The following is an 8,366-nucleotide window of genomic DNA, read 5'->3' on the forward strand; positions in this document are numbered from 1 at the left end:
CACAAAGCACGGTCCACGCATTGCCATATTGACATATTAAGTAAGTGTTGGAAACAACCAACAAGGAATCAGCTATGCTACAGATCAGTCTGACAAAACAATCAAGATTTTGGCTAGGATGTAATACAGGATCCTCCCCTTAAGTCTTGGTTGTGGTGATAGACTGATGTGTAGCACAGCCTGAGGTCTATGTTGTGTTAAAAGACAATAATCTGGTTCAGAGTTTGCGAAGCCAACCAACGTAATGCCAAACAAACAGGTTTACTTTTAGCATAGTCCAATGTTTACATTTGTGCCATATTTAAAAGCAACTTTGCCAAATTTAACGCACTTCTCACAATGAAAACTAAAACTGCAAGGTAAATCAAGAAAAGTACATTGGGTAATGAAGTATCCAATGAGTATTTTGATGCACTGTATGTACACAAACTGCTGAAAACGGGTTCGAAGGTCCACTACGCAACCTTTAGCAATACTTCTTACTCACATTTCTTAGCCTTCTCAACTCACTACCACATTATGAACTTTCATCCTAACAGGGCTACACAACAGATCACTAAAGATATCAGACGAGGGGCCTATGACCTGAATCCTGCAACTGTCAAAACACCATTCGTAAAGGAAAAACCCACTCCCCTCCTCGCTACAAAAATCAAGAGCTATTCCACCCAAGAATAAAATATGTCATGGAATACACGCAGTCCGCAAAAATAAAAACGGCACCATACATGTTTTCAACGGTCCTTGACAACATGACCTAGATTCTCTCTTTCTCTTGACCTCTGTGTTGTTTAGATAAACAAAAGAGACAGAAAGAGAGAGAGAGAGACCTCCATTTCATGCACATCTTACACACCAGCAAAATAACTACTGAAGTACACCTGGATCGGTATAACAAAGTGACAAAGCTGGGCATAGATGTGTCAGTCGGCATCACCCACATGCACAATATAGTTGCAGTAGCTAACTCCACTTTCATAATGGTGACAGTAACCAGCACCTGTTGTAAAGTGTAGTACGACTGTACAGAACAGTAACCAAGCTTGTTCTCTAACTGGTTGTTGCTATGGTGAATCACTTACTTATTCTGCTCAAACACTAGGGCTAGTAAACTAAGTAAAATAACTGGGTCATGAATCATCACAGTTTCTGAGTTTAACTGACAAGGTATTACCCCCAACAAGTTTTAAATATATATTCGCAGCTCTTTTGTAGATTTAAATGTAATAGCTTAAGTGCAGTGCCAATTAGGTAGACTTTGTTGATAACATTGTAGTAAGTGGCATAAACAACATTTTATGAGGCATTCACAGCAGTGGCATAAACAACATTTTATGAGGCATTCACAGCAGTTTGCGTTTTGGGTAACACATTGAAATACAAATAGAAAAACACAAAAGGTCACTTAAAAATTTTTTTGTCATAATGTTGTCACAGGGAAAGGCAAGTAAGAAATACCAGTCCCATATTATATTTGGTACTAGACACAATCATGAGCCTTTTAGATATCATTCACAAAATGATTATTTCAAGAATCATCAAAAATTGTTATTGACCAAGACGACACTGCATCTAAGATGAAAATAAAAGAATGTAGGCCTAAATAAATGTGGAGTTTGAGATTTTTTTTTAAGTAAGCATTTGTTATTGAATAGGCCCGAATCACATAACGTGGCTTCAGTTTTCCGTTAAAGATATTATTCTTATTAAAACAATGAATATCTGAAGAGATGTAATAGATTATACTCAACGGTCTTGCAATAACTAAAAGAATTTGAAGTTATAAACAAAACCACAACAGGTAAGCTAGCTTCACTTCATTACATTTCACGAAAACTTACTTCTTTCTATGCCAGCAATATTGTCACTGCACGAAATAATGGTACAGACCTATCATTTATAGAAAAATATTCTAAATTAACCAAGCAAAGTATAACTGTATAGTCTAATTATGCACATGCAATATTAAGTGGACATGTCGTCTCAAAGCGTTAATAAATGCTGTCAGTTAAAATACTATGTTGCTGCTACTTGTAAAGGAAAAGGAAGTTATGAAACTGATTAAGTGTGAGACTATGTAATAAAGAGTTCAAGGTACCTATGAGTTACAACAGAAATACGAAGAAATAATCTACGTACGAGTTACTTTCAAGCAATGTGACAAGGTGTTAATGCTGTCACTCACGCTATATTCTGAGGGGGTTGCTATCCTTAATGCAATACATCGTGCATTACAGTGATGCTTGGCATAAGCTCGGTAAGACTTACGAATGTTCAACATGCAAAATATGTTTCGTACGCATCTTTACCATGTTGAAACACGCAGGTCAGCAGTCTAATGTTATTTCGAAGAACTTCACACTTGCATTGAACATATATATTTTTTCGTGTGAGGCTGCACAAAATCACAAAAGTCACTCGAAAATAAGTTTGCTATTAACTATGGCTTCGGTGAAGCACCTAGTACACTAATATTACCGAATAAACCTCCGTCCCATTTAAGTTCCAAGTTCACACACACGATATCACTTGCCTTCCAAGATGATAATTAACGTATAACAACACTACACTTATTTCAATTACACAAAAATTTATTGATTTTCTCATTACCTTGCAATGACGAACATACACAAAACCACTGACGTCACAAAACAACAACGCCAATCAAATCATTACTAGATATTGACTCATACGTGAACTTATCGGAAGTATGAAAACAAAAAACAAGAGTTCATAATACTTTAAAACATTGTTTGTCGAAACACACTTTTCTTTCCACTGATACGAATAACGCAATAAAAGTTGAAATTCAGTTTCCTACCAAAGACATCATTTGCTCAACCGGTAATACACACTTTGGTTCCGGTGCAACAGCTACATATACAATATTCGCTTCAGTTCATAAAAAAAACTAGTAGTGCTTAGTTTTCATGAGTATTTCTGGAAAATTTGCTATTCGATTGTCACTCAGCATCTAACAACATGCAGAGCTGTGTTTTCAACTAAGACTTTCCAAAAAATATGCCAGCGACGGTTCTATACGGAAAAACTTTTGGAGCAAAGTTGATTCCTAATTGCTCCAAATATGAACAGCGAGATTTGCGGAATGATACATGTCCGACAGTCGGAGGATGACGAATAATCCACACAACAGGGAGCAAAGTTGTTGTTAAAGGTGTTATACTATAGGCCCACTCGTAGCAAATATTTGCGTAGCAATGAAACGGGTCTAAAAATTCAGACAGTTACGATTACTGAAATGCGAGCCGACTGCGCTACTTTGTCCGAACAGCTGATGGTTTCCATAAGCGCCTTACAGTTGTAAAGTCTGAAATAATATTGTTAGAATATCTGCAATATACATGTACAGTGTACATTGTGCACTTTGGAATTACCTGCCTTTATTTGCATATACGTTACGAGAGGTACTGCGGTTGCGCTCCTTTCAAAGATATTCTTTGGTTGAGGTACGTGCAACGAGTTAAAATTTCATAGAGTGGCTGAGATACTAGTTACAGCGCTCCTAGCGGCAACCAACGCTAACTCGGCCGCCATGTTCTCCTTAGTCAAAACATTAGGAAAGCGTTACTGTTGTTTGTGTTGGAAGTGTGTCAGCTGTTGTGATATTACTGCAATATTTAATTTTTCTAGTTAACTTTTTTGTTACAAAATATAAAGTCAACATGCCTGCAGTGTGTTCAGCGTTCAACTGCACAAATCGCAGCGATAAAACAACAAATATTTCATATTATAAGTAAGTATATCAGTACCGAAATACGACACACGTTTTTTAATGTTTATTAAAGAGTCATTTGCATTGGAATTGTAATTATGCTTAAGACAAATGCAGGAAGTAATTTATTTATCGTTGATTACAGATTTCCTTTAAAAGATAAGGAAATTACAAAAAGATGGGTTATAAATATGAAGCGAGAAAACTGGTTTCCTACTACAGCCAGTTACCTCTGTTCAGCTCATTTTGAAGAGAAATATATGTACCACACAAATGTCCTGAGGCGCCTTTTGTCAAAACCAGTACCTACTATCTTTAACTTTCCACCACATTTACAAAAGCAAGGTAAAGATTACGACCACAACCCAGAAAGCGATCTTTCGACAATTTGCAAGATAGTGCTATTACAGTGACATCATTAGCACAAAGTAAGTCAATAATTTAATTTTACTCCGTGTTCTTATTACTTTGAATTACATACTTTCTATTATAATCTTATGGTGTAACTCTGTTATAAACTTATGATGTAACTACATTCTTTCAGTGCCTGTCGGACCCACATCTGTTTCTGCTGACCACAATTACTGTCTACCAAGCCCTAAGAAGTTGAAAACACAATATAACAGAGTACAAGCAGAGAATGTGCGACTAAAGAAGCGGATAAAGCAAATGAAGCAACTTAGTGTACGACACAAAAGAAGAATAGTGCAGTTACAGACTTTAGTTGCTGGTTTGAGAAGAAGGCTATGTAGTTCAGTTTCTGATATGTTAAACAGTGAACATGTAGTTGGTTTGTTGAAGGAACTATTGGAACTTCAGTGTAGTTCTAAAGTATGCCATTATTCTCAGCAAATAAGGAAATTTGCCCTGACCCTACACTTTTATTCTGCCAAGGCGTACAGCTACTTACGAAAATTTGTGAAATTACCCCACCCAAGAACGCTTCGACTTTGTTATTGAATTACTATGCTTGTGTTAACTACTTGTAACACACATTTCAAATAAATTCTCGTTCACAGTGTACTGGTTTTTGAGGCTTTGACTGTTTACTTTGAAATAGCGACAAAAATGTCGCATTTCTGCGCCCGTTACTGTTTCTAATAGTTAACCACAGCATGTTTAGAAGTTTCACCGTAATATTCTGGTGGTACCTGCTCTAATTGCATTAATTTATGGGCAACAAGTAACGTTATAGTGGATGGACAGACTTTTTTTTGAGTTGTCTTGTAGTGTTATCTACATCGAAAAGTTTAGCCATATTTCGATAAAAACATCCCTTTTTGCTGTCAGTGTACACTGAAATTACTGCTGTCTATTGCTTGTTTTAGAAAAAATGAAGCTAGTATGGGCTATTTCAAGTAAGTCAAACGCAGTTACAAGGGGGCGGGACACAGCAGACGAATGCCCTGACTAAAGAAAACATGGCGGCCAGAACTTCAATTTGCTTCAAACATGGCGGACCTATAGCCACTCTATCGTTAGGTACGTGGCTGAGGCCATAATGGATTTCGTTAAGCTCGTATCTGGTGTGTTTTGCACTAGAACCACATTATAACTTATCTCAAGTAAATAAGTAATGTTACAAAACACTTAGCACATTGAGGATCTCTCGAAAATGTACAGTACATCGATATTAAAAGTCAGCTAATGATTTATTGGTGTTAGAAGGTTTGAGGAGAGGTATGACACAGGTTAAATATGTGGTTTTCAAATCGTTAGTGTGGTGTAACGCGAAAATCCTTAGTCAAGACCTTTGAGATGCAATTGTAATTGCGGTAAGTTTTGATCGATCACTCCAAAAATTTTATTATTCCCCTTCTCGGTTCTTAGAGCTTCTGGGACTTCTCACAGTCAATAATTCACAAATTAAGCATGAAACACGGAAATGAGAGAGAATATCCAAAACACGATGATTATCTTGTAAAAACAAACTACCATTTAGATTAGATTAGTACTTGTTTCATAGATCATGAATACAATACTTAGTAATGAGGTGGAACATGTCAGGTTAATAAAAGGTGTCTATACAAGATATTACATTACACAAAATATTACACGACACTTAACATTTAATTTTTTTGGTGGCGGTTGGGGAAATTACCCACTGAGAAAGAATTAAAACGTGACTTAGTCCCACACTCAGCCACCTACAAATTACAAAAGAAAATTTGGAAACAAGAAAGTCTTCAAAATAATCATGTATTCAGACGAAATATATTCTGGTACTGGTGTTGGCATGCCTTGTGATGCCAACTGAGGAGCTACTCGACCGAGTAGTAGCGGCTCCGGTCAAAGAAAACCATCACAACGACCGGGAGAGCAGTGTGCTGACCACACGCCCCTCCTATCCACATCCTCATCTGAGGATGACACGGCGGTCGGATGGTCCCGATAGGCCACTTGTGGCCTGAAGACGGTATACTCTACTGGTGCTGGCATACTTCTGCTGATGTTTTAGTAACGTTCAAGAGCAAAGGAAGAAGTTTAATTTCCTGGTAGTGAAAAGTAATTTTTCGCGAAAATTGGAACATACTTCACACAACCAGCACATTTATTTAGCTGCGGAGGAGTTTCTCCTTAAGTACTTTCTGTAATAGATACCACTACATAAATCAGTAGTATGTAGTTGACAGGTTCTGACGTTCAAAGAAAGAAAATAAAGCAATAGTTGTAATTTTTCACACAAACTAGAGCGTTCTTCACACAACCAGAAAAATTATGTAGCGTCGGGGGAGCTCTTAAGTACTTTTCATGCTATATGTCTCTATGTAAGTAATGAGTGTAAAGTAGGCAGATTTTAACTTTCAAAGAAACAAAAGACAGTAATAGTTTCCGAATTTGCAAAGACTGAATCAGCTAAACATATATAGAGCTTCTGCTTTAATTCGCCTGCTACAATTGCTGCCATAGTAACAACGATACTTTGACACTGGAAACATCTGTGGGTGCCTTCGTGAAAGCCAAAGTATATCTTTGAAAGGAGATTAGCTACAATACCTCTAGTAACGAATGTATCACAGTCAAACATAATAGTCACGACACTTCGCCTCGATTTTGTTGTCTACTGCGCCAGCAGCGCGCCAAGCGGCCAGTAAGTAAATCTGTTGAATTCAGAGCAATCGCGAAAGCGAATAGTAGTTGTTTATTTTGGTTTGTATAATGGTTTTTTACAAACGGAAGCGTCTGTAGTGCAATAAATTGCAGCAACAACAACAAGCGAGATACCACATCTGCCTTTTTTTGGGTTTCCTAAGGACCGTGAGAGGTATATACCGTCATGTTACGAAAGTGTATCACCAGGATTTGCTTGAAAATTATGTGTATATTAATGATTAATGTTTCGTTTTAGGAGCATAAAATCGCTAGTGAATAACAGACGAGAAGATCTTATCAAAAAGACTCTGTTTAGCTTTATCGCTACAGTTTGAACAAAATCAAGTTTATGAATGCAGACAGTAATAGACTCGTGTGGAATGCAGTACCTACATTATTTGACATCCCTAATAAGCCACCTCAACTGACGATGAAGAGGACTCTGCCACAAATGTTCGGAAATCCGTCTAAAGCTGTAAAACACTCATGTGGCACAGAAGCAGCCAGTCCAACTCCCCATGTATCAGTGCCAGCCTGCTTTGACGATGAAGTAGCTAGATTAAGTGCAGTTATTCGTGTCTTGCAAAAACGTTTGAAGTGTCAGAATATTCAGATCGCTATACTTCGTGCAAAACTATTATGGGACAAGGAAAGTGCATATCATTTTAAGTACAGACAGCAACAGAGACTGTATCAGAAGGATCAAGTGAAGAACAGCAAACAAATTTCGAAGACTATTGGATCCCGATATATAAAACAAAGATTACCTTGATTTGTCGTTAAGCCAGATTAGAATGCCATTGAATGAGAAACGAGCTACAAGATGGAAAGACGAAAATAAGTTGTTTGCTCCTGATTTATTATACTGTATTTTTGCAAAAATACAGTTTTCATTCTGCATGTGTGAAAGTTTTACAGTGTGTAGATACATCCTTCCCGTTTGTTTTCAAACTTAGTTCAACCTGTTACCCGTGAGTGGAGCCATCACAGCATGTCTTCAAGATGGCTGCTACACTTGACGTTCGTCAGAAGCAACGTACTGTCATAGAAGTCCTGTGCTGTGAAAACGAGACAGGAACATCCACAAGAGGTTGAAAAAGGTGTATGGAGATGCTGCTGTCGATTGCAGTACAGTTAGTCGGTGGACAAGCAGGTTACATGATGAAAGAGGGCACGGCAATATTGAGGATTGTCCTCGCAGCGGCAGGTCTCGTACTGCACACACTCCAGAGTCCAGACAATTTGCAGAGAGTTTACGAATTGGTGACTGCTGACAGACGCATCACAGTGAACAAATTGTCACACTACGTTGGGATAGGGGTAGGAAGTGTTTGCAGAATACTGAAAGTGTTGGCGTTAAAAAATGTTTGTGTCAGGTGGGTTTCCAGGATGTTGACAGTGGCTCACAAAGAAACAAGAAAAACGGTACGCAGCGAGCTTATGGAACAGTACGAGAATGGTGGAGATAAATTGATTGGAAGAATTGTGACAGGTGATGAAACATGGCTCCATAAATTTTCACCAGAGACGAAGAGGCAAT

The 8,366-nt window shown here is 37.8% G+C and overlaps 1 protein-coding gene across 3 annotated transcripts in view; it reads right to left on the reverse strand.

Moving 5' to 3' along the window:
• LOC124775813 (E3 ubiquitin-protein ligase RBBP6) overlaps positions 1-2,670 on the reverse strand; it is a 421,473-nt gene extending 418,803 nt beyond the window's left edge. For 2 of the 3 annotated variants that reach the window (XM_047250646.1, XM_047250643.1), the window contains exon 1: positions 2,186-2,641. The gene's annotated coding sequence lies outside the window, so the exon portion shown is untranslated. Of the gene's footprint in view, positions 1-2,185 lie in introns of all 3 variants that reach the window. The other variant, XM_047250645.1, reaches the window with a different exon arrangement.
• Between the last annotated feature and the right edge of the window lie 5,696 nt (positions 2,671-8,366).

This window comes from Schistocerca piceifrons, chromosome 2 (genome assembly GCF_021461385.2).
Source record: "Schistocerca piceifrons isolate TAMUIC-IGC-003096 chromosome 2, iqSchPice1.1, whole genome shotgun sequence".
In the NCBI taxonomy this organism is placed as follows: Eukaryota; Metazoa; Arthropoda; class Insecta; order Orthoptera; family Acrididae; genus Schistocerca; species Schistocerca piceifrons.